Genomic DNA, 27818 nt, shown 5'->3' with positions numbered 1-27818 from the left:
TGAAATATTGCAAGCCTTTTATTCTTTTAATATTGCTGATTATGGCTTACAGCTTAAGAAAACTCTAAAATCCTATCTCATAAAATTTTAATATTTCCTCAGACCAAGTAAAAAAAAAGATTTATAACAGCTGAGTGTTTGTCAAGGCTCAGGAAACCCTTGCAGGTGTTTCGAGTTAATTAGACAATTCAAGTGATTTGTTTAATACCCTACTAGTATACTTTTTCATGATATTCTAATATTTAGAGATAGGATATTTGAGTTTTCTTAAGCTGTAAGCCATAATCAGCAATATTAAAAGAATAAAAGGCTTGCAATATTTCAGTTGATTTGTAATGAATCCAGAATGCATGACATTTTTGTTTTTTTAATTGCATTACAGAAAATAAAGAACTTCATCACAATATTCTAATTTTCTGAGACAGTCCTGTATATAAAGCACCTCAAACATTACCGATTTCTCTTAAAAATGTAGGACTTTTCATTTGAAAAATCTCCTAATTGCGATAGGTTTGATTTCCAGGGTAATAGAAGTCAGGACTGTCTTGAACACATCTGCATCAGTCATTGCCTGGGACTATGAGGAAAAAGATATATAAAGCACCTCAAACATTAAAGAAATTACCAATTTCTTTAAACATTTAGGACTTTTACTTTGAAAAATGTCCTAATTGATACATTAAAATTAATTGATTGCCATTCTAGGGGATTTCAGATATGTATGGAACACATCTGCATCATTCATTTCCTGGAACTCTTGGGGAAATCTATATACAGGACTTTTTTTAACATACAAAAGTCTGACTTATTTTTATAAACTCTTCCTTGGTACAATAAAAATGTTTTAATGTTAGCATAATTTAAGCTAAATCTCAGAAACGATCTATAAAGATACAAAATCAGTTCATTGTTTACTTTTGTATGTTAGTGTATAGGCGTTTCTCAATATGCGTACTTTCCTCTACTTGTGTCCTCGTGAAACGTCATCAGTCGCAGCCCGAGTACATGTTCCAAGTCAGTTCGCTTCTCGCAAAGCACGGTCAAAATGCCCGGATGTGACTTGATCCTCCCACTTTCCGGAGGATGCATCAGAGGAGACTTGTGCGTACTCTGGCCAGCATATATCCCAGAATGCATTTCACCAGCAACCGGAAACAGTAGCGGAGGAGAAAATAAACTACTGACAGTTGACTTTTTATAAATACTACTGTTGTTGAGTCACGGAATGTAATTTTAAGATGTTTTGTTTATTTGACTGTAAAAAATTATTTACAGTGAATAATTAGAGTAAACCCAGGAGCAAGAACAGCTGATGTGGTGACGTCATCAAGTCAGCTGCTGTTCCAATAGCAGAAAGACCGTCCTCCCATTCTCCCGTCCTCCCGTCCTCCGGAGTCTGGACTCCCAAGACCAGACTCCCAAGTCCAGACTCCAAAAGAACACAAGTATGTACTCGTGTACTTTGAATTGAGAAACGCCGTATGATTTGACGACATCTTATTTTGAAAAACGGATGTTGTTTCACGTGGTTCTTTCCGCTAACTTTGCAAAACCGGATGTTGTCACGTGAATCCTTCCGCTAACTTTATCAAAACCCTTGCGCGCTCCCGATCAAACGCGTGTACCGTGAGCATCAGTATTATGGAGGACTTAAAATGACTTAAGTATAAATAAATAAATAAATGCATGAATAAATAAATAAATGCTTAAATAAATAAGTAAATACAGGAATAAATAAATAAATGCTTAAATAAATGTATAAATAAATACAGAAATGAATCAATATAAGTTATAACACAACAGGACATCATTAAATAAATGTATTTCTACATTTCTGTATTCCTTCATTTATTTATATCTCTATTTATGTGTCCACACGTATTTCTTCATTTATTTATGTGTGACATTTATGTGTCCGTATATTCAAATGAGCTGGGGCGGTCCGAACCTCATTGTTAAACAGGATTGGTCAAGTCGGGGAGCAAGACAGAAGCACTTGGACCTGTATACGAACAGTGTTTATTATGCGTTCTTGTCTGTAGCCTACATTCTAAATACTACTGTTGTTGAGTCACGGAATGAAATTTAAGGATTTTTTCAGCCGAGAAGTTAGTAGTTTAAGCATCAAATCTGTGGTCGGTTTATTGAGATTCAGCCTAATTATGCGACGGATATTTGAGGTCCTGCTCGCGGGACCAGTGAGCTCGGCAGCGCCGGGCGGTTAGCACGCTGTGTGGCCGCTGAGAGCAGCCTGATCTCGGCAGGACTTTTTGAAATGCTCCGCTGGCTCTGACGTCTACATAGCGGCTAAACATGAGATATAATTAGGTTTTGGAGGATCTAAAGAGCACAGAGAGTTTATTATTTATTAAAAGATAACTTTACGTCAATTTGACAGGGTTAAGATTCATAACTTCATATTGTAGCGACCCTGGGTCAGGAAAGCTACGAGACTTTGTATATTTATTACCGTTTATTCGTAGCCTACGCCAAATGACAGTGAACACCGCAACACATTCTACTCCACTGTAAAGTATTTTACAGTGAATAATTGGAGTAAATTCATGAGCAAGAACAGTTGATGTGGTGACGTTACAAGACCAGAAAGACCGTCCTGCGTCCTCGAGAGTCTGGACATCGTTATTAACGTGAAATAACGCCCAAGACCAGACTCCCAAGACCAGACTCCAAAGGAACACGAGTCTGTACTCAGTGTACATGGAATTGATAAACGGCTGAAATCAAAAGGCAGTCTAGGCTAACTTCTGCTAACTGTGAGCTAAGCGAGCCAACTTCAGCATCATGTGCCAGGCAGAAGTAGTAGAGCAGGGATTCCCAAAGTCTCTAGGGGGTGCGCGAGAGGAACAATGTAATGGTGGTCTAATGGTGTAATAATTAATATTAAACACTCCCGCCAACATCGTATTTCTCACGCTAAAAAAAACTCTCGGCCATTCAATGTTTGAATGCAGGGGTGCTCAATAAGTCCGCAAAGCTCCGACGCCGGTCTGCGCGCATCGGGACGGAGCAAAGAAAAAGTCACTCCCCCCCCCCCCCCCCCAACTCGCAAGGTGTGGGGGATTGGGGGTGCGTGAACCCGGTCGGGATGTAGAAGGGGGTGCGTGGCCTAAAAAGTTTGGGAACCCCTGTAGTAGAGCATAACACACCAGGTGCATCACACTCCTGTGACCAATCATGCTTTAGACAGAGGTTCGGACCGCCCCAGCTCATTTGAATATACGGACACGTAAATGTCACACATAAATAAATGAAGAAATACGTGTGGACTAGGGCTGCAACTAACGATTATTTTGATAATCGATTAATCGGTTGATTATTTTTTCGATTAATCGATTAATCGGATAAAAAAACAAAAAAACTTTAATTTTCAACCCTTTATTGAAAACAGGGTTCGTACGGTCATGGAAAACCTGGAAAAGTCATGGAATTTTTAAATGGCTATTAGCAGGACTAGAAAAGTAATTGAAAAAAATAAAATCCCAAAATATTTGGAAAAGTAATGCAAATTTGTTTTATTCCAATTTTAATTTACACGGTATATATACGGTATGCTTTGGAATTCTCATTGTTAGTTTAAATACTACATCTTCTCACTTTGTCACGTATAGACAGTTTTCACAAAATGTTTAATCATGGAAATTTGGTTTAAAGTCATGGAAAGGTCCTGGAGATCCACTGGTCAGCATGTGGATGAACCCGTCACAAACAGACTGACAGCGGTTTACTCTCCTGAGCAGTGGTCCCCACATTTGGACCGGCCCCCTGAACAATATCAGAGACGCATTCCGATTTATTATTTTTTTCACCTGGCCCGCTGCCGTTGAGATTACAGTGAGACGCGGAAAAAATGTGAAGTGGTGCTCTTTGCAATAAAACATCTTTGATGGGCCATGTCGAGTCTCGGCCAATCAGCGTTCAGATGTCGACAGCGTTTGGGAAGTTAGGTTAGCTTGAATGTTAGTCCGCTACATCTACTGCTGTCACGCTGCACGGTGTATCGATACTAACAAAGTACCTGTACGTTAAAAACAATGTGATTTAGCATATTTTTAGTATCGATACTTCATTAACAGAGCGCACGATCAGAGCTCACGCGCTGCTCCGCTCCGTTAAATGTTGTCTGCACGCGCAGCGCTCAGCGAATGGCGTCGTGGCTTATCTCCGTTGCCGTTCTCCGTGGAAAAATATTTTCCGCTATCCGCCACGGAATAAATAACCACGTTTTCTACATTATACTCTTGTGGAAATGCCACACACGTCGTGACATGTAGCACCCTGGTGTCTGGGTTCATAACGTCACCCGTAGGCGCACTTAGCTCTGAGAATGTCTCCGACTACGTGAATGACTTCCGCATCCAGCGCCACGAGGGCAGCACAGCAGCCAATTAGATTCACTAACTGAGAAGCAGCTCAGCGCTGATTGGCTCTCACAACGCAGCATTATGGTCTCTCCTCTCCCTCCGCTCTGCTCTTGTTTCTCCAGAGCCGCTCTGCGCTCAACTCAACTTTTTTTAAACTCAGCGACTTATTGAGTGCGGTAATAATCGCGCGACACAACGAATCGATAATGAAATTCGTTGCCAACTATTTTAATAATCGATTTTTATCGATTTTATCGATTCATTGTTGCAGCCTTAGTGTGGACACAAATAGAGAAATAAATGAATGAAGAAATACAGAAATGTAGAAATATATTTATTTAATGATGTCCTGTTGATTTATAACTTATATTTATTCATTACTGTATTTATTTATTTATACATTTATTTAAGCATTTATTTATTTATACATTTATTTATTTATTTATACATTTATTTAAGCATTTATTTATTTATGTATACATTTATTTAAGAATTTATTTATTCCTATATTTATTCATGCATTTATTTATTAATTTATTTATACTTGTCATTTTGAGTCCTCCATACAGTATATCAGTGCACAGAAATGTAAGTGTCGGCTGAGTTGACCGCAGTTCGGCGAGACAGGGACGCCACTCGGTGCGTGAGGATCCCCTTGTGGGACCTCAGCACTCAGCCGGCTGGCCCTCGCCGGGCGCATTTTCTCCGTTGCGGTGCACCGCGATTGAAACATCTCTGATAGTAGTTCTCGCAGATTTTATGTCATCTGATTGGCCACGTTTGATCGGCCGCTTTGAGAACGATCAAAACCAATAATGTGAATATCGGCCGATATGAATCGGCGCCGATCAGATCGGAGCATCCCTAATACATACAGCTATTTGAAGGAGGTGTTATAAAAGAGGAAATTATGACCTGTTTAACATCCCAACACTAGCTTTTAATAATCAGCTTATGATACATAATTAAAACCACCAACGTTCAAAAAGATATCATCAAAGAGCAATTTTTTTATGAAAAAGAAAACAATCATTTATTTCTAAAACATTTGTGTTTGTTTCATACAAACAACCCTTTTTGGTGACAAAAAATAGACAACGTTTTCCACTAATTTCGGGATTGGTTGAATTAATTTCTCAGGACAGTTCTGGGACAAGTAGTGAAAAGAGTTGGATCCTTGCTGTCAATTTTAGCCGGAATTGGCGGGTCAGAATTTTTTTAAAGTTTGATATCAGAATGGTTGGTGTGTCTCTAAGCAGCCAGATATAAAAGGCCACATGTGATGTGTTGAAAATGACTGTTATCATTTAATTTCAAGCTAAACAAGTAATATAGAAGTTAATAGATAGACATTACTGTTTATGTTTCCTTTTCTTGAATTCACCTGACAGGTCTGCAGTGTTATTTCCCCGTGTTGCGCTGCTCTGAACACACTTACATTTATTACACACATTTAATATGAAAAACGGGGCCAGAAGGAAAAAGTGCAGCTTGTGTGGAGTATCACAGCATGTTTGCAGCACTGATGTACAAATACGACTCCCATAAGTGAAGGGAATTCAAACCCTCTGACCGTGACAAGCTGGCTGCACTGAATAACAGTTTTATATATTTTGCATACACTTACTTTTGTAATGTATCTTAAAACGTAAAACCATGTTTTAATCAAACGAGTAATCACTCAGAATTAGTAAAACATTAATATATTCATTCTTTGCAGCTTGATAAGTGTAATCCCTTGATTACTTGTCTTAAATGCTAACTACCACTACTATGATGAACAGTTTACTCATTATGGGCAATAGTGCTGACCTGAACTAAACCCTTTTAATTGTATCATCCAAATAGGGGCTTTATTCTTCACCAATGTACTAGCATGCTAACATTAATGTGTTGTGAAATGTCCTTTTCTTTTTTGTATCTCGCAACTCTTTTTTCATAGAACATGCTGTCACGAATAAACTATTATTCTAAATAATTTAGAGGAAAAAAAGTAAGAGGGACAGGGACAGTCCATTAAGCTATACCTTCTATTACTCATGATATACAAATTACTGCTGATGTGAAACACAATAAAACAACAGCATACAATACCTTCTATTACTCATGATATACAAATTACTGCTGATGAGAAAAGAGGGTGTTGTGTCTTTGGGGTTCATTAGATATTTATACATAATGCAACGTTGATCCTTTAATTAAATCAATAAATAATTCATGTCAGTGTCATATGATTTTATCCAAATCCAAGTAAGATTTTGAAATGAAAGGTATTTCTAATAAGAGTAGATGGCTCTGTTGTCGAGTGTACAAGAACATGTTTTTGTTTTTAGATTCTGAGGCGAGTCTCCCGACAAAACATGAGATAAAGGTTCAAACAGGAAGCGCTGTGCCAACGGCTGCTTGTTTCAGTAGTGGCGTTTTGCTTTTATTTTATTGTCTTTTTTTGCACTTTTCCTCTCTTTTTCTTTTTCTTTTCTTTCACGTTTGTCTTGGACACTGGACCATAACTACTTTTTTCGATAATTCTACTGTGGCTTTTGTTCACTAGTATCGGTGAGCCACAGCAAAACAATGAGGGGGACCCGTCTCTACCGCGTGCTCAGTTGATCGCTGTGCAGGCGAAGCTTCTGCCTGGAGACAGACCTGTGATCCCGCTGGAGCTACGGAGAAGGGCTGGCGGTTGCAGATCGGGTGTCAAGCGGAGGGCTAAACGAGGAGATACAAACCCGGTACCCGTCGATCATAACGGGGAACGTGAGGTCTTTGGCGAATAAGACGGATGAGCTCGTAATGACCGAGAGGATCTTCCGTGAGAGCAGTCTCTTGTGCTTCACTGAGACGTGGCTGCCGCGGACTATCCGGATCACGCGCGTCTTTGCCCGGCTTCAGGACTGTTCGCGACAGAGACGCTACACAGAGCGGTAAGATGAGGCGGGATCGCTGTTTATGTGAATGAACGGTGGTGCCATCCGGACCATGTGTGCGTGAAGGCTGTCCCGCAGTCCGAACATTGAACTGTTGGCCGGCCCGCCCGCATTATTTGCCGAGAGAGTTCACGTCCGCCATTGTGGTTGTCGTGCGTGCCGCCATCAGCTGGCGCTGAGGAAGCTGTGGACACCATCCACTCCACTGTGTCTGCTCTGCTGAATCATCAGCCTGGAGCATTCATGGCTATCACTGGTGACTTTAACCACACCACATTGGAAAAAACCTTCCATCAATACATAGACTGCCCAACAAGGAACAATAAAACTCTGGACTTGCTGTATGCTAATACTAAGGCGACACAGCGCCACTGCCCTTCCCCTCGGCAGGTCTGATCATGACCTGGTCCGCTGACACCCAGGTATGTTCCTCTGGTGAAGAGGCTGCGGTGACCACCAGGACTGTGAGGAGGTGGTCTCTGCTACAGGACTGCTTGAGTCAACGGACTGGGATGTGTTGTGTGGACCGCACGGGAGGACATCAACAGTATGACCGACTGCATCACGGAATACATCAAGTTCTGTGAACACACCACCATCCCATCACGGACTGTGCGCTGCTTCCCAACAACAAGCCCTGGGTCACCAGGGACCTGAACATGAAGAAAGCTGCTTTCAGGTCTGGAGACAGGGATGAGCTGAGGGTGAAGCTCAGGAGGGCAAGGACTCCTACAGGAGGAAGCTGGAGGCCAAACTCCAGCTGAACAACACAAGGGAGGTGTGGTCTGGCATGAAGCAGATAACTGGCTTCAAGGTGGGAGGAGACAGCCAGGGGCTCCTGGAGGGCCAACGAGCTGAACTGTTTTTCAATAGATTCAGTTCACAGCCCTCCCCACACATCACACCTCCCAAACACCTCCTCCCCTCTGTCCCCTGCTGAGCTGCACATCCACCTCTCTGTGCCGACTGACCAGGTGAGAAGACAGCTGGAGAAACTACACCAGCGCAGAGCTGAAGGTCCTGATGGCATCAGCCCCAGGGTCCTAAAGACCTGCGCCACCCAGCTGTCTGGTGTCCTGCAGCGCCTCTTCAACCTCAGCCTGAGGCTGGGGAAGTCCTGTGCTGGAAGGCGTCGTGCCTGGTCCCTGTCCCAAAGAAGTCAGCACCATCTGGCCTCAGACGACCCGGTCGCCTCACCTCCCATGTGATGAAGGTGCTGGAGAGGCTGGTCTTGGCCCACCTCCGCCGCAGGTGAAATCATCGTTGGACCCTCTGCAATTTGCTTACCAGCCTCATGTGGGAGTGGACGACGCCATCATCTACCTGCCAACGAGCTCAGTCGCACCTGGATGGAACCGTGTCTCTGTGAGAGTCACTTCTTTGACTTCTCCAGTGCATTTAACACCATCCAGCCACTGCTGCTGAGTGAGAAGCTGCGAGTGGTGTGTGTGGGCGTCCACCATCTCCTGGATCACTGACTACCTCACAGGCAGACCACAGTTTGTCAGAATGCGGTGGTCAGTGATGTGGAGCCCCACAGGAACTGTTCTGTCTCCTTCCTCTTCACCCTGTACACCAGTGACTTCCAGTACAACTGCCATCTGCAGAAGTACTCTGATGATTCTGCAGTGGTCGTGTATTAGGGATGGACGGGAGGAGGAGTACAGGGCAGTGGTGAGTGACTTTGTAAAGTGGGCGTGCGATGAGAACCACCTGCGGCTGAGCGTGGCCAAGACCAGAGAGATGGTGGTGGACTTCAGGAGAAGGCGACAGCTCCTACACCTCTGAGTGTCCTGGGAGTGGGCGTGGACATGGTGGAGGAGTACCTGGGCGGTGCCCATCGACAGCCGACTGAACTGGAAGGCCAACATCAACGCTGTGTACAAGAAGGGATGAGTCGACTCTTTTCCTGAAGCTTGAAGCTTCGATCCTTCAACGTGTGCAGCAAGATGTGCCAGCTGGAGCACCTGGAACAGGTGGTGGAGAGGAGGCGTTGAAGAAACTGGTGTCCATATTGGACAACCCGGACCACCTCTCCACCACCTCCTACAGGGACAGAGGTACTTTCTCCTCCAGACCTCCTCACGCTCCGCTGCCACAAGGACAGATACAGGAGAACATTCCTGCCGACGGCTATGAGGCTCTACAACAGTTCACCTCTTGCCAGATCACCCTAACCCTTCTTATATTTTGTGTTTTGTTTTTTTATTCTTGTGTGTTGCTGCTACTGACTCGACAAATTTCCCCTTGGGGATTAATAAAGTATATATCTATCTATCTATCTAAACTGTTTCATCAGTAAATGTGTTTTAGGTATTTGAATCTGATGCCACTAGTTTTTAAGGCAAAAGGGCCCAGGAAAAGCTATGAATAGAAATGTTGTTAATTTGTCATTGTACTACTGAGAGCAGCAAGGGAGAGGTGGCTGTCGATTATTGATTAACACCAACAGGATTAATCCGTCTCTTTTAACTGAAAATTGCTCATCTTGGGTGAAGGAAGTTCCCAAAAGTAACATTTTTAATCAAGGTTTAAAAATAAATAATTAAAAAGCATTTGTCATGGTGTGAGTTTATGCCCACATAACAATTTCCGATGATTTGGCATTTATATTAATGACCATCTGAAGGATCATAACATCAACACAAGAAGTCAAAAGCATTACGGTTGCTTGTATTTTATTAAAGGTGGCTTGTATTATCCCAAACTGTGGTGTAAAAACTTTTGTTTCCCAAGAATCTAATATATATATTAAAAAAGGTCAGCAAACATTTACCAGAGACCTTTGACGTCCGGCTGTTGGCTGTGAATCATCTTAAACTGGTCAGACAACTGATTTGTTTACATCTATTCTGCAGATTCCCGCTTAGGGCCTTTGCCGTCGTTAATAGATCTATTCTCCGGAGTCAACGATCAATAACCGCTAACATAGATGAGGATTGACCCTTGATTATCCAATTAGACTAGACGTCTTTCGGATTTTTCCAAACCTTTCAAACCCAGTTAGCAAAGCGTCAAGGCAAATTTGATAAGTCACACCAGAGAGAGATCACTGAAGTGAGCCTAAACACCAGTTCGGTGGCCTGCTGCGTCCAAAAACCTCAATTACTACCATTACCTCCAGCTATTCGTACAGCGTGATGAATAAGCCATCCGGATGGTTTTATTCACCCGGGCTCTGCCTTCTGTCACTGGTTTTAAAGAGGGACCAGAGTCTGACTACATTCATGAGTCCAGTGGCTTCTCGACTCAAATCCGGATCAGATATGACACTCGACTCAGGTGTCAGGCATCGATTTCTTTATCCACATGTGGGTCCCACCAGGACTTCCTCAATCCCTCCTTAAGCCCACAACAGGAGGTGGGCTATCATCTGTACAGACAGCACACACAGCTGGATCTGAAAGGGCAGCATGGGATATAGGAGTACTGGGTGGCCTAAAAGGACGGATAAGGAGGTCAAGTAACAGGGGCCTACACTGCAGGTCCACAGCAAGGCACGAACATTGGCAGGCTGGTGGTTCAAATCTGGAGTTCTTGAGTTATATAATGAAACAGTGGCAGAACTTAGGTTTATGTTTTTATCCAACAAGGGTCCAAAAAGCCCCTGTCCAGATTTACATGAAACCTCTGGTGGATATTCTTTATCTCCAGGGGATGAATCCCAAAAATGTTAATGATCTCTTGACCTTTTTATCCAGCGCGATCATGTGGCCAAAGACTCCTACAGCCAGCAGCTATGCCAGTGGCTAAGTGAGGCAACATTTAATTTCTATATTTCCACTCTGAACTACACATAAAGACTGGTGACTGACAGATTGTGTTTACAGTCCTGCAATAAAAAAAGAAAAACTGAGATATTTCCATCTAAACCAATATGTTCTGGTGGTTTCCGTTTGTGGTTGATTTAATACAGCTGTGATCGTGCTCAGTCATGAAGGCTTTTCTATTTTTTCAGTCTAGTACTTCTCTGCAGCTGCACAGGAAACGATGGCTTTTCCTGTTAAATAGTTTCTTGCAATACTACAGAATTATTAAGAACTATTCTGTAATTCTAATGCAAAGTGACAGCGCCACCTCCAGAGACCCAAACTGCACACTGGAAAATGCAAAGTGGAAAACGTCACTGTCCCCTTTTGTTTTGTGATTTCTGGGGAGTGCAGTTGAACCAGCTAAGATGCCAAAAATAGAGACTGAAAAGACAAAAGAGTCACCAACAAACATTACAACAAATATATTAAAGTTCTTCCTGTCCCAATAGAAGCGCAGAAACTAAATTTCACGAAATCACATAATACCTGACCAAATACAAATCAGAAAAGAACACTGTTACTGTGGAATTCAAACTAATTTGGAGCATTTAGCGGCAACCTGCAGGTCTTATGACTCCAATACTCCTGATGTGTTTAGTTTTACTTATTTATATGTTACAGCCGTTGTCTTGTTCACAACAAACTGATTTTTTTTTTTAAACCACAGTCGATAACATACTTTTACCAGAGAATACCAAATGCTCTGTTGGTCTCACTAAACTACAAACAGGCCGTGTCCATTTGTGGTCAGAGTGCTTTAAGACACGGACCATTCGTTTACAGATAAATACAAAATAGCGAGGAGGGATGAAATAATTCATTCATTCAGGCCAGCAAACACAGGTATTTTGCCAACTTGGCACCAGATCCAAAATAGAATTAGCTTTCAGACTGTAACAAGTAGGAAATGTGTTAATTTCTAAAGGGGGAGGATTACCCTTTTTACGGATAAATCGGCCCAATAAAGAACTCTTTTGGGTCTGTAATTTCAAAAATTTCAAAAGTTTAATACTCCACATAGCTATATATTTCAGAGAAAAATGTAAGATCCAAAGCAAAACTGACAGAAAGGGCCTGAAAATAATGACTATCATTCGGCTGTCACACTAAGTTATACTAGTTAGCCAATATGCACAAAACCAGGTCCCGGAAATGTGTAATGAATCAAAAGATCTTCTGTGAGAAATATCTATGATGTAGTCTACTCCATTTATATTGTCTGATACATCAGTCTGAACTTGTTTTAGTTGCATATTAGACTAAGCATTTTTCCTTTCCTCAAGTCTACTCTGTCTCTTTGCTTATTGAGTTGGAGGTCATGTGATCGAGGAGCTGACAGCATTTGTGGTCCCATTGTTGGCCCCAGGACAGTAAATCACACAGCATCATTATCAAGTGGAGCACCCACCCTGCTCTCATGTGTCTCCTAGGTCCTAAAGCCAGTAAAAAATGTGCACAAACATCAACTACCGTTAACACTTGTACTGTATACTGACCTACCCTGGCTCCAAAGAAATATAAATGTTGGTCAAAGTACGCTTATTTCCTTCAAAAACTCGTTGAAATGCTCTCTTCATAAGTCTTTGAACATATTTCATGCATCATCTTCCATCTCATCATCATCACTAAGTAATGCAGCGATTTCAGGATTTATATAAAAAATTCTTAATTTGCAGTCTACCGTCAGTCTTTATCAAATATAAATAGCATCAATAATATGAAACAAAATGTCCTTGTTTTTGCAAAAGATTAAAATGTATTATTTAATTTTCCATTTTAATATATTATATTTAGAAGAGATTACATTTCACAATAAGATAGTCAGTTGCAACAATTAGTCTAATTATTATGGCTGTTGATTTCCATGAAATAGAAACAGTGACAGTTCTGCTAACGATGGAAAGCAGTTAATATTGATGTAGCGTTCTGTGGCCACTGGCCTCATTTTACTATCCTACACTTATTAACCACAGGAAATGGTTTCCACACCACACAGTCCACAACATCAGCAAAAAAACATGTTCAGGCAAACTGAAACCACAAACAAGACATGGTCACAGTTTGAATACGGAAAATGTAAAAGAGTGGAATTTATTCATTTTCGTCTTCGTGAAGTAAACAATGACAACTCGATTTCTCGATTGTTGATTTTGACGGTGATTAAAATTCTTTTTCACATCCATGAAGTCCAGTCCAGCTGCCTTCTACATCTTGTGCCTTTTATAAAGTTACTGATGCTTCCTGTTTCCGTGATTGTGCAACCGTTTACATAGTCTGCTGATAAATGGCCCCCGTCAAGATTTTGATAGGTGATATTAATGAAAAAAACTCCACTCTTCAATGTTGTTTTCAAGTACAAACAGACATCTCTATTTTCCACTATGAATAGAGAGACGAGAGTTAATACACATCTAATATGGCACATGTCCAACTCGTCAGAGGTACAGTGCACCGAATGGGGTGATGGAACGTAACTCTCACACTTAAGTTACTGCTATGTTTGGTCATGCACTGATAGATAACAGTTTTAACATGATTACTTAAGTCTTAATACTTAAAATGTGGGTCTTTTAGAGCATAAGTGCTGGCTAGTTAGTTTTTAATATTTGCCTTGTGTGGTATTTTCTCAAATATTAGTAACGCTGTGGTTTTAACCCTTGTGTTGCCTTAGGGTCATTTTGACCCGAATCAATATTACACCCTCCCCCCGCCTTAGGATTAATTTGACCCCATTCAATGTTTAATGTCGGTGTTCTTTCGGTAGTCAACAAACAAACATAAAGTGCCTCACACTTAAACTTGGAAAACAATATTAATTCTAATAATTTTCTGGAGGTTTTAATTGCTGGCGTCAAATTGAACCCAAAGGGTAAAATATGTTAGTAAATATAAAGGTAACAGGAGGGTGAAACATTGAATCGGGTCAAAATGACCCATAGGCGGGGGGAGGGTGTAATATTGATTCGGGTCAAAATGACCCTAAGGCAACACAAGGGTTAAGTAAGTAGGTAAGTAACATAGGACAGCTAAACATTGCATTGTTAAAGCCTTATTTAAACATGTTTTACATTTTATGTCAGTCTCAAAGTTTCGAGGAGCAAGATATCAATATGATCATGTTTCAGTATTTATTACCACAGGGTGTTTCATATACCGGAAATAAACACTTTGTTTGATTTTTTTTTTTTATGGCTCATATGCATGCCTCAGTCAACCATTAACTTCAGAATCTCCTCTGCTGTATATCATAAAAAGGACACATACAAGAACAAGAAAGAGAAACATTTATCAGGACATGGACATTTCACATCCTGTGAACCCTGCAGTTAATTGCTGCTTTCTAACTTTTTTTTATCTTACAGACGGTAGAAAATGGCTGCCTATAAGGATAAAGATTATCTTTGTTTTAAAATAAATAAAAAGGCAAAACAAATATAAATATGTATATTTAATTTTTGTATATTTATATGACTATTGATGACAAAAGGATTGAATCAATATTTGGTCAAATCCACTCCTCAAACTGGGTTTCTAAACACAAACATTTATCCAAACAAGTTTCAGTAGAAAACAACAGCTGCTGTTGATGTCTTCAGAACATCCCCACTATCATAAGACTGAGCATGAGGGTAAATTCAAGACCAGATTCCAGATAATAAGCGTCCTGGTTAATGCAGCCGAGCACAACAGCACAGAAAAGGTTATCAACTATCAAAAAAAAGTGTAATACATTTCTACAGCTCCATCAACTTTATTTCCCTCAGCAAACACCTGACCTGTACTCAACAAACTGGTCAAACAAACATCCTGCTGAGCTCCTTACCTCTCAGTGGCTCCTTAGATGATTCCACACTGTGAGATCCTGAGGGAGATATGAGCCGTCCAGAGCAGCTGACCAGCAGCCCTGCATCTACACCCACTGACCGACCAACCAACTGACTTAATGACCAAATGACCGACCGACCGAATGACTGACCGAATGACTGACAGAGACTGGATCACTGGATGGCTGACTACTATTCAGCTGAAGGCAGCGCAGCAGAGAACCACTCCCCTCGCCCACCAGCTGACTCGCTGCCTGGCTGGAGGGATAAATGGATGACTCGTCTAATGGCTCTGCCTCGCTCACTGTCTTTGTGGTTATTCTGACTCAAATTCCTGACTAAATAACTGAATGAAATGCTGACCAAGTACCTGACCAACTGACAGGAGAATACAAAGAATTTACTGAATAAATTCCTAAATATAACAGACTGGCTGATTGGTTACCCAATTTAATACCTAAATGACTGACTACATGATTAACTGACTAAATAACAGACAAACTGAAAAACTAAACAAAAATGCTCTATTGCCAACAAACTGACTATCTAGTTAAATAAATGAATGACCGACTAAATGATTAGCAGTCTAAATAATGCACAAATTGAAAAACCAACGGACTAACTAACTAACATAAGGGACTATCCAAACGAACGACTAATTGATTAACTGACTAACTAAAAATCTATTGACCAACTAACTAAGTAGCTGACTGACTGGGCTAGCCTACAGTCTGCTCGATTACCGGCTTATACTCACTGACAAACCAGTCCAGCTCTGTCTGTCTAACGAACTGATTCTAACCAGTAGCTGACTGGTTGCCTTATCAGCTGAACGGTTGGCTCACTGGTAATCCGACTGACTGGTTAGTTCCCCAGATTCAGTTTTGAGGTTTCTCTCTTTCTGCTAATCCCTCTTCCTTCTCTGGTATATTCTGCTCCTTTCTTTCTCCCCTTCTGTGTCATGAAAGGGTGGGGCCAAGCTACAGTAAGATAGCTCTGGACACACACACACAAACACACACACACTTATCAGGTGAATTAGTAAACACAGAGCAGCCTCAGGTCATGCTGGGGGAAGAAACTGCGTATTTGTGCATTTAGTTAACAGTAGTAAAACACGAAGTATGTAGAAAATGAGAAAGGACATTCATTATCGGTCCTTCAAAGTCCAAACAAAACTAGATATTCCATATGTCATGAAAGCTATTTGCAACTACAGAATGGCTAGTGAATTAACACAAAAAATATTAGTTATTAATTGGAGCTGCAGGTTTTCCTACTTGAGCACTGTATTTCAAAGTATATGTTTACATTTAATGCCAAATTAAATTATCCGTCACCTGGATGATTTCACTGTGACATCGCAGTTTCAGTAAATAAAATTGATAATAATAATAAAGTGTATTCTGTTTTTTTAAGTGGTATGTTACATTTAATTACATTACTTATAACTACTTTTCAGATACTGTTTTTATGAAAGTGCTGTATTAACTTGTGTAAACTGTGTATCTTAAATTATAATTTTTGTTTTAAATTTTTGTACGAAGCCTGTGCTGAGATAACATTTAAACAAATAAACCATAGTTCCTTGACTCCACCTCCTGATATTCACCAGAACCAAAGAGCATATTACTACTTCCACATCAGTTCTGTCCGGCTACAACCCGTTTTATCGTTTTCAGTCTAATCTGAGCAACATGGCGACCGCTTGCCTGCAGCCATGATGGCTTCATTAGAAACGTCCATCATCCAGAGTGACGATAACACAAGGAGGCACCAGCAAGGTACAGGAAGGGACGCTGGCAGGATACAGACAAGACACAACTCTGCTTCTTCCTCTTTCTTCCTCCTTAAATATTGACGTATAGACAGGAAAAACTGAGTTGTGGGCTTTAGACGACAGTGTGTGTGCACTCTCATCTATGGGACGTCTGAACAATAGGCCGTTCATCCAAAAGGCACCGTTTGCAGTAATTCCATTAAAATTAATTGATTTTGCCGCACAACGTCACTCTTTTCAGCCAGGCAGCAGTTAACTGAACTTAACTGAGCTTTTGTTCAATGTCTCTGGTATCACAAGAATAGTGAAGAAATTGACGACGACATCCATTGAGTAGGACACAAGCGCACCTCGATACACGTACATCTCCGATAACTTGTGAAACTTTGTGCAATAGATATTCAAACTGGTTACACTGCACAGATATGGCTGAAAAAGCTTCAATAATTCATGAGAAAATATCTCCTGTTCCCTCTCAGCTGGCTTGGAGTCTATATGTGTCCAAGCAGTGAAGCATCATGCAGCTCGTGTTGGTGACCTTTAGGCCTTTAAAGGCCACCTTCCCACAACATGGACAGTTACTATGACAAAATAACATCCATCCCTGAAACACTGACAGTGGGAGACAATCCCCAGTTAACTGCTCATTTTCTCTCTAGTCTTTCTTTTCTTTGATGATACCAAGCTTGATCTGGGTGTCAGGAACAAATCTTCTTCCCCATTATGGCTCCTGAACGCATCATCTCACTCTTCCGGTAAGCTCCGGTTGCCAGCTCAGCAGCGAGCATGACTTCTTCTTCTCTCCCTCCCGCTCCCTCTTGCTCAGTGTGTCTCATGTATAGTTATCCCTCTGCCTCCCTTAATGACAACGATACATGCAACAAGTGTAGTTTATTTGCTAGGTTGGAGGCAGGTCTAAGTGGGTTAGATGCACGGCTCTGCGCCATCGAAGCTCAGACAGCTATGCTAGTTAGCCCGCCCTCTCCAGTAGTCGGCGCGGAGCTACAGTCAGCTGCTAGCTGTTCTCCGGTAGTCCCCGAGCAGCCGGGAGGGTGGGTAACTGTTCGCAGGAGTAGTAAGTCTATACAGAAGCCCGCTGTGCACCAACCACTTCACGTTTCCAACCAGTTTTCCCTGCTCAGCGACACACCCGCTGAGGAGCACACCCTGGTTATCGGGAGCTCTATAGTCAGGAACGTGAAAATAGCGAAGCCGCGGAAACACAGTCGTGTGCCTCCCGGGGGCCAGAGTGGGCGACGTGGAGTCTTGTTTGAAACTGCTGGCTAAGGATAAGCGGAGATACAGTCAGATTGTAATACACGCCGGTGGTAATGACTCCCGAGCCCGCCGGTCGGAAGTCACTAAAATTAATGTGGAATTGGTGTGTGCTTATGCCAAGACATTGTCGGACACCGTAGTTTTCTCTGGCCCTCTCCCAAATTTGCTGACTGACGAATTGTAGAGCCGAATGTCGTCTTTCAACCGCTGGCTGTCGAGGTGGTGCCCAGCGAATAATGTGGGCTACGTAGACAACTGGAAGACTTTCTGGGGAAAACCTGATCTGATGAGGAGAGACGGCATCCATCCCACATTGGACGGAGCGCGTCTCATTCCTGCGAATATGACTAAGTTGATCACCGGACTTAATCCATGACAACCCAGGGTTCAGATCAGGAACCGGGAGCAGAGTTGTAGTTTAACACCCTTCTCTGCTCTTCCATTCGAGCAGTTACCCACCCACAACTCTAGAGTAGAGACTGTGTTTGTCCCACGGCCACTTCAATTTAAAAAAATCAAAAGTAAGCAGAAGAGGAGTCGTACACAATAACCTTATACAAGTTAACACCATTATTTCAGCAGTGCAACAAAACAGGACTATTATTAGATCTCTGTCATCTAAAGCTGTGTTACTAAATGATTTAATATCAGATAATCACATTGATTTATGTTGTCTAACTGAAACCTGGCTGAGCAATGCAGAATATGTCTGCCTAAATGAATCGACTCCTCCAAATCATATTAATACTCACATTCCTCGAGGCACCGGTCGAGGAGGTGGAGTAGCAGCCATCTTTGACTCGAGCCTATTAATAAATCCTAAACCTAAATTAAACTACAACTCATTTGAAAGCCTTGTTCTTTGTCTTTCACATCCAACCTGGAAAACACTACAGCCAATTCTATTTGTGATTCTGTACCGGCCACCAGGTCAATATTCAGAGTTTATATCTGAATTTTCAGAATTTATATCAAGTTTGGTTCTTAAAACTGATAAAGTTATTATTGTAGGAGATTTTAATATTCATGTGGATGTTGATAATGATTGCCTAAGTGCTGCATTCATCTCATTGTTGGACTCGATTGGCTTCTGTCAGAGAGGACAGAAACCCACTCACAGCTTTGGCCACACGCTTGATCTTGTTCTTACTTATGGCGTTGACATTGAGCATTTGAAGGTGTTCCCACAGAATCCTCTTCTGTCAGACCACAACCTCATAACTTTTGAATTTATACTACCGTTTATACACCGTTAGTCAAAAGTTTCTACACCAGATGTCTAACTGACAGTGCTGTAGCTAAATTTAAAGAAGCGATTCCTTCTGCATTTGATTCAATACCACGTCTCAATATAACAGAGGACTCCTGGTCTAACTTTAGTCCGTCCCAGATTGATCATCTTGTTGATAGTGCCACAGGCTCACTGAGAATGACACTGGACTCGATAGCCCCTCTGAAGAAGAAGACAGTGAGGCAGAGGAGGTTTGCTCCCTGGTATAACCCTCAGACCCGCAAACTAAAGGAAACGTCACAAAAGCTTGAAAGCATATGGCGTTCAACTAATCTGGAAGAATCCCGCTTAGTTTGGCGAGATAGTCTTAAAACTTATAAGAAGGCCCTCCGTAATGCCAGAGCAGCCTATTACTCATCAGTAATAGAGAAAAATAAGAACAACCCCAGGTTTCTCTTCAGCACTGTAGCCAGGCTGACAGAGAGTCACAGCTCTGTGGAGCCGAGTATTCCTATAGACCTCAGTAGTAATGAATTCATGAATTTCTTTAATGAAAAGATTTTAACTATTAGGGACAAGATTAATAATCTCTTGCCCTTAACCAGTGCCAATCAGTCCTCAAGTGGAATGGCCTTGGAAACCGCTGTATGCCCTGGTGTATATTTGGATGGCTTTTCTCCCATCAACCGTGACCAATTTTCTTCAACGGTTTCTACTTCTAACACGTCTACCTGTCTCTTGGACCCCATCCCGACGAGGCTGCTTAAAGACGTTTTGCCTTTAATTGGCAGCTCTCTATTAGATATTATCAATGTGTCTTTGTTAACAGGCCACGTACCACATTCCTTCAAAGTAGCTGTAATTAAACCTCTCCTGAAGAAGCCCACTCTAGATCCAGAGGTGTTGGCTAACAACAGACCGATCTATAACCTCCCATTCCTCTCCAAGATCCTTGAGAAAGTGGTCGCAAATCAGTTTTGTGACTTTCTACATCAGAATAGTTTATTTGAGAAGTTTCAGTCAGGATTTAGAAAACACCACAGCACCGAGACAGCACTGGTGAAAATTACAAATGACCTCTTAATGGCAGCAGATAAAGGACTCATCTCTGTACTGGTCTTGTTAGACCTTAGTGCTGCATTCGACACCATTGACCATGACATCCTATTACAGAGACTGGAGCAGTCGATTGGCATTTCAGGCACGGCACTAAGTTGGTTTAAATCCTATTTATCAGATCGATCTCAGTTTGTATTTGTAAACGATGACGCCTCGATAACCACCAACGTTAGTCACGGAGTTCCACAAGTTTCTGTGCTTGGACCAATTTTATTTACCTTATACATGCTTCCTTTGGGCAATATTATCAGGAAACACTCCATAAACTTTCATTGTTATGCAGATGATACTCAACTATATCTATCGATAAAACCAGAGGAAACCAACCAACTCAGTTAAATTCAAGCATGTCTTAAAGACATAAAAACATGGATGACCTGCAACTTCTTGATGTTAAACTCAGACAAAACCGAAGTAATTTTAATCGGCCCTGAGCGCCTCAGAGATCAATTATCTGGTGATGTGGTTTCTGTAGATGGCATTGCTCTAGCATCCAACACCACTGTAAAGAATCTTGGCGTTCTCTTTGATCGGGACTTGTCCTTTAACTCCCACGTAAAGCAAATCTCAAGGACTGCATTCTTTCATCTACGTAATATTTCAAAAATCAGGCACATCTTGTCTCAAAAAGATGCAGAAAAATTGGTTCACGCGTTCGTTACTTCGAGACTGGATTACTGCAACTCCTTATGATCAGGCTGCTCTAATAAGTCTCTTAGGTCCCTCCAGTTGATCCAGAATGCTGCAGCTCGTATTCTCACTAAAACTAAGAAAAGAGATCACATCACTCCTGCACAAGCTGCTCTGCACTGGCTCCCCGTAAAATCAAGAATCACTTTCAAAATTCTTCTCTTCACGTAAAAAGCCTTGATTGGTGATGCACCATCATATCTTAAGGAGCTTGTAGTACCATATTGCCCCACTAGAGAGCTGCGCTCACTAAATGCGGGACTACTTGTAGTCCCTAGAGTCTTAAAAAGTAGAATGGGAGCCAGAGCCTTCAGTTATCAAGCTCCTCTTTTATGGAACCAGCTTCCAATTTCAGTCCGGGAGGCAGACAGTCACCTTATTTAAGAGTAGACTTAAGACTTTCCTCTTTGACAGAGCTTATAGTTAGGGCTGAATCAGGTTTGCCCTGGTCCAGCCCCTGGATATGCTGCTATAGGCTTATAGCTGCTGGGGGACGTTTTAGGATGCACTGAACACCTATCTCCTCTTTTTTCTCTCCTTAGGGATGAATTTTCATCTCTCCATCACACATTACTAACTCTGCTTTCTCCCCGGAGTCCTTGTGACTTCACGTCTCATGGGGTCATCGGACCCTATGAGACGGCATAGATCCTATCTGCCTGATGGATCATCGAGGTCTGGGTCGTGGAATTCCTGTTACCGACTACGCCACTGCCCTGTTGAGACTCCGCCCACTGTTGAGACTCCGCCCACTCCTCCTCTCTACCTCCTCCATCTGCCTGATGGATCGTGGAGGTCTCCATCATGGAATATGCCTACTATGAACTATTCATACACTCTGTCATATTCTTTGAATGTATTTTAACTCTAAATCTGTCCTTCTGTACACATGACATCTATTGCACCTGTCCATCCTGGAGAGGGATCCTCCTCTGTTGCTCTCCTGAAGGTTTCTTCCCCTTTTTCCCCCTGAAGGGTTATTTGGGAGTTTTTCCTGATCCGATGTGAGGTTTTGGGGCAGGGATGTCTATGTGTACAGATTGTAAAGCACTCCGAGACAAATTTGTAATTTGTGAAATTGGGTTATACAAATAAACTGAATTGAATTATAAATTATCTCCCTTCCTTTTTTGCACCTTTTTAAAACAGTCTTTGATCGAATGTCCTTTACTGTATACTGTTCAGTGGCAGCTGGTGATTTATTTACTTTGATGGGGCTACAAGCTTCTGCTTTTACACCATGCTGTCATCCATCTCGGTTCACTATGCCTTCTCTTCTATAGATGTACACAAATACTGAATCAGGAAAATGAACACACTCCATTCAACAGCTATTTAATCTAACGGTCTCGTTTCCAAGCGTATACCATTATTACCTTTTGATTTGCAGAAAAATATTTATTGTTTATTCACGTCACTGAAAGCAGACTATTCTGTGTGAATATTGTTGGCGATGTCGACAGGACAGTGACATCACTCCACATCGAGGTCAGTTCTGTCTTTCACTGTGTTCCACATGATTTGTTTGATAGGAAAATGCACTGAGGGCATGCAGAGACAAGAAAGGCCACTGTGCCAGACAATGGATTCGCTGAAACACGGCCACTCACATCAATGAGTTTCCACGTGCATGTGTCCTTGTCTTTGGACTTTTAGCCATGCTAGCCCTGCACGGCTCCATTGATGTTGGTTGGTCTGTCCACCACTTTGGTCCGGACTGAAATCTTATCAACTACTCGATGGATTGCTAAGAAAGGTTCAGTGGGAAAGAGCTTTCCACTGAAATCAGGATTGATTTGTGATGTTCTGAGTTTGTACTCATGGTTGGTAAGTTGATATTGATAAAGGCGTCAGCTAAATGACATGAAATGTAAAAGATGAAGAGGATTAATTTTGATATCTTTGGTGATCTCCTGACTACCTTTGGCACTACCAGGATATTGACACTTCATTGAGGTGAACGTAATGTAAAGTATGAAAGACAGACGCTTGGTCCCGTCCCCTCTGAGATGTCTCCCCTGCTTCTCACAAACTAAGGTGAACAGGTATTAAAGGGGACATATTATGAAAATTCCACTTTTTTAGTGCTTCTATACGTTAATTTGGGTATCTGGCATGTCTCCCAACACAAAAACGCTGGGGGAAAAAAACTCACGCGGCTTGTTGTGGTTCCTCTATGTCAGAAACGATATGCTTGAGTGTGTCAAATGGGATCACCACCAACGTCTACGTAGATTTTGAAGCACGCCCATGTAGGGAGTCTGGCTACATGGCCTTGCCAGGGTGTCTACAGGAATAAACCAGTGAAATTTAAGACTTTTTAAGACTTTTTAAGACCACGTCTAAATAAAATGTAAGACCTAATTTACGATGGAAATATACATTAATCTAAATTAATTAATTCAAAGTAAACACACTGATGTCTGTTCAAAATTAACAGTATGGTGTCATGCAAAAGGATAACACAAATGTCATTGCTGTTGTAAATTATATTTATTAATACATTTTCAGAACATTTAAGTCCCATGAACAAATGTCTCTAAAATTAAGTAAATATATTTAAAAAATACATGCAAGTTCCTTTTGAACAAAAAAAATCCATAAAATAACAAATAACATTTCCAGCTGCTTTTAAAATGCAAATTCATTTACATAATAGAATGTATGTATGTGTGGGTGAGTGAGTGTGAGTTCTCATGTCTCTATGTGATGGATGTTTGTGCACAGGTTCATGTCTACTCCTGAGCTTTTGTGAATATACTAGGAAAACAATCCTTTTCAAACTGTATTAATATAAAAACTTCCAGTTGACATTTGGTCCATTCTCCTGGAAAAAAGAAAGAAAAAAGGCAGACATTAGGCAAACAACAGTCACCACATCTCTTATGACACCACCACTTCAGATTAATGTCAGACTGGATAAATAGGAATGAATACTATTTTTACAAATTAAGCAACGCGAGCCATCTCTTGAGCCTAGTGAACACTATGTAGACATATTGACAGGTAAACACCACTCTACTTACTACCATTCTAAAACTATTTTTAATTAGTCTAATTAATGTGTAGTGCGCCTATGCATAGCTGTTATTAACTTGACACATGAGTAAAGCTTAACTATATGAAACACATACTCATATACAAGAGGATAGTTAATACATATATTTATGTTAGACTTACTTTGAGGTGCTGAAGTAGGTCCTGGCCGGTGCCATGGCCCATGAGCTCCACAGGATCCTGACTGGACGTGGTCATTTAACCAATAACGCACATGAAGTCCAGCTGTCTGCTCGCAGTGGTCTGGTCCAGAGTCTCGTGGAACAGAATGAAGAACGCACTGCAGCGTTGGTCTTCGGTGATGAGCTCTTTGTTGCACGGCGCTGGATTTCCTCCGGTGACCTCCAGCGTTGTAGCGTTGACGTCGTTGCTGGCGGCGGAGCAGGAGCTAGCGGCGGAGCAGCAGCTAGCCCCGCGGGCTGCTGGCGGCCTTCGCTAGTCTCTGTGCTTCTTGCTCTGCTCGTGAGATTCCACCGCTGGAAAGTCTCGCGACACATAACGCAGATTCAGAAGCATTTCACCCACCGTGACCAGAAACACTCGTTCTTTTCAAGCCGTTGTTGAACTTGCATCCTGCCATGTTTTCTAAAGTAGCCGATGCTTCACGTTGTAGGGGATTGATAGGACCGAATACGCGGTGCTCACCCGTGTGCGCGCATCACGGCAGAGTTTCGATGCCGGCACGCGCATTGCTCTGTCGCGCGAGCCGAGAATTGTTTGCCGGGGGGGGATTTCACCCTGTTATAGGGGAAACACTGGAGTTGATAAGCGTGTCTTCTTGTCTGATCAATACGCAACTGTGAGGTGCGCGAATGGACCGAGCGGACAGCTGCTGATCACTCAACAGCCCGACCTGCACGAACAGACGGTGCGCGCCAACATATTTTTTGGGAGCACCGAAGACCCATTTTGAGCCAGGAAAACCCCTGGACATGACACCCAAAAAAATTTAAGACCAATCCAATCTGAATTTAAGACAATTTAAGACTTTTTAAGGCCTTATTTTTAGGAAAAGCAATTTAAGACTTTTTAAGACTTTTTAAGGACCCGCGGACACCCTGCTTGGACCGCCCCCCACCACAACTTTGCAGGTAACGTTTATTTGAAAGTTGTGTTCATATTACAGACATGAGTCATCAAATAAGTCATCAAATACAACGATTTAATAAGTAAACAAGGTTTAAACGCTAATTAATGGAGGTAAAAACGTTACCCCCGCCCCTGCTTGGTCACTTACTGTTGTCAGATAACACTTTAGTTTACAGATGGAACTTTACTCATGTAGCATTTATATCTTTATGGCGTTCCCGTTACTTGCATTTACACAAACACTTTCACAAACAGTAACTTACATAAACACACTGTATTTGCTACATACTCATACATGCACAAACTATTCACGTACTCTAATCTCTCGCACCACGATGCTCTCAAAACCGCTAACAAGACTGAGACCTTAGCCAATGTACAAACAACAACAAAATGAAGAAGTGACATTCAGAAACGTCCTGTTGAGCCCTAACTTCTCGAACTTGTTCGGGAGCCTCTTCTTGTTCAGGGTCTGACTCTGGTTCAAAACGATATGGTTGCACGACGCTATCTTCATCTGCAGTAGCCATATTTCTACAAAGGTAATGGCTAGCTGGGCAGGCAGCAGCTAGGCGAGCGCATCTCGTGGAGGAGGGGGGAGCTGGCTCATTAGCATTTAAAGGAACAGGCACTCAAAACAGGTAAATCTGTGGGGAGGTGTTTTTGACAGGGTAAATAGGTTGCCGTTTGAAATGATTCTTGTGGTATTTTGACCAAACTATGTTACAAACATTTCATTAAGACCCCAAGGAACCATATCAACTTGTGGAAAAATGGGCATAATATGGGTCCTTTAAGTGTTTAGGCACAATGTGGCAAAAAAATACGACTCCTTGAGCACTCAAATTGTTGTTTCCTGCTGGGACAATGGAGGCTATTATAACCCAACTGCTGATCATCGCGCCATATCACACTCGTCACCGGCCGCAGTGATGTCGGCGAGTCAGCAGAAATGGCTTATGTGATGACCAGCTCCTGTTTCAGATTAGCACTGCAGCTCCAGTCAACAGCCAACCGTTTAATGGAGACGGATGAGCTAATATCTATTGATTGAGTCATTCCATGAGGATAATGGCAGGAGCAGATATGCGGTGCCTAGGACTATTAATGAACTTACATTATTCCCATGAGATGTGTTTGAATGAGTTAAAATTAAGACAAAAGATATTTAAAGTAAATAGGAACTACAACAAATTGTACTGCTGTCCAGATCTTATTGTGAGCGGTTTCCTTTACAGAACCATTTTATTTCAACCATATATGGCACACCGACATGAAAATACTTACAAGGTCTTGCAATTGTAGTTGTTGTCTCTCTGAGCACCACAGACAAATTGCCTACATTCCCTGTATATTCAAGAGAAGGCAGATAACCCTGAAGCAAATATCTCCACTACAAAACCATCTATAATGATACAAAATAATGATCTATAATGATACAAAATAAGGATGCAGTTAAGAGAAATAATGTGAATTTTGGATTTAGGGGTAGGAATACAGGTACTGTCCCTTTAACAACTATAAAATGCCATTTTATAGTTGAGTTTTTAAATGTTCTCCACTAAACTCTACTTATCAGTTGGTGATAAACATGATACACGATGAACATCAGCATGTAAACATTGTCATTGTGAGCATGTCAGCTCGCTGACATGTTATTCAATACAACGACCCTGAGTCTCTAGCAGCTCAGTGAGTGTCGGATTCGACAGCGTTCAGCTGGATGGAGGCTGTAGTGGCACTCAAACTCAAAACAGCAAAACCACTAATCTTGGCTGGCCAATCAATTTCTAAACTATTGGATTTCCTCCCGTTGAAGCTGTAGCACTTGCAAGATCTCTGAAATCCCACATTCAGAGTCTGGCCGGTCCGGTCTTCAGCATGGCAGCAGAACAAAATGTGCTTTGTGCGTTTTGTGATGAAAAAAAATGTATTCTCTCTCCATGCCCTTAGAAATGCATAGTCCATTAACTTGTTCAGTGTATGAATTATACATACAGTATATCGAATTTAAATCAAAGTCTCCGCCTTTAACTATGCCTATCGACTATGTCATATTAGAAATATAATGTTTAAACTATAATGACGGGTCTCACAGTCAAAAAGACAGACAATCAGGAGAAATGTACATGGCCAAGTCCTTAGTAAAAAATAGAAGAGTTTGGTTTTGACAACTGATACTAATCATTCATTAGCATCACATAATCATGGTTACTTTACTTATGAGAAAGAAAAAAGAAAGTGTGTGTGTGTGTACTTTCTACTGAATGTTATTATTTCTCACATTCCACACTCTCTGATATGTATGTATGTGACGGAGAGAAAAGACTTATTATAAAAGTTACATCAGCTGGAGCTTAGCGTAAGAGTCACGAGTCTCCAAATGAGGGGGAGGGGAAGACAACAACACAGGCAAGGAGGAATAAAGAAAGGATGAGGAGGAGGAGGAGAGACCAGAAGACATGCTAGAAGGTAAGGACAGGGCTTGAGGAAGAGGCAAGGGAGCAGGGAGGAGAATCCTATGAAAGAAAAAGTAAGAAATCAACCATGAGAACAAAGAGAAGGATAATGAAGATGTAGCAAAGGGAAGAAGTAGACCTGAAGTAGAATAAAGCTTAAGAAAAGAGAA

General features: G+C 41.6%; 1 protein-coding gene across 2 annotated transcripts in view; it reads right to left on the bottom strand.

Moving 5' to 3' along the window:
* rab27b (RAB27B, member RAS oncogene family) overlaps positions 1–27818 on the bottom strand; it is a 55950-nt gene that overhangs the window by 15824 nt on the left and 12308 nt on the right. The window contains exon 1 of one of the 2 annotated variants that reach the window (XM_056433009.1): positions 14945–15827. The exons of the other annotated variant lie outside the window; for it this stretch is intronic. The gene's annotated coding sequence lies outside the window, so the exon portion shown is untranslated. Of the gene's footprint in view, positions 1–14944; positions 15828–27818 lie in introns of those variants that run through there. 2 annotated transcript variants of the gene reach the window in all.

The sequence above is a fragment of the Pseudoliparis swirei genome, chromosome 15, assembly GCF_029220125.1.
Source record: "Pseudoliparis swirei isolate HS2019 ecotype Mariana Trench chromosome 15, NWPU_hadal_v1, whole genome shotgun sequence".
NCBI classification, from domain to species: domain Eukaryota; kingdom Metazoa; phylum Chordata; class Actinopteri; order Perciformes; family Liparidae; genus Pseudoliparis; species Pseudoliparis swirei.
The sequence above is the reverse complement of the archived record's forward strand: the minus strand, read 5'-3'. Positions and strand labels throughout refer to the sequence as shown.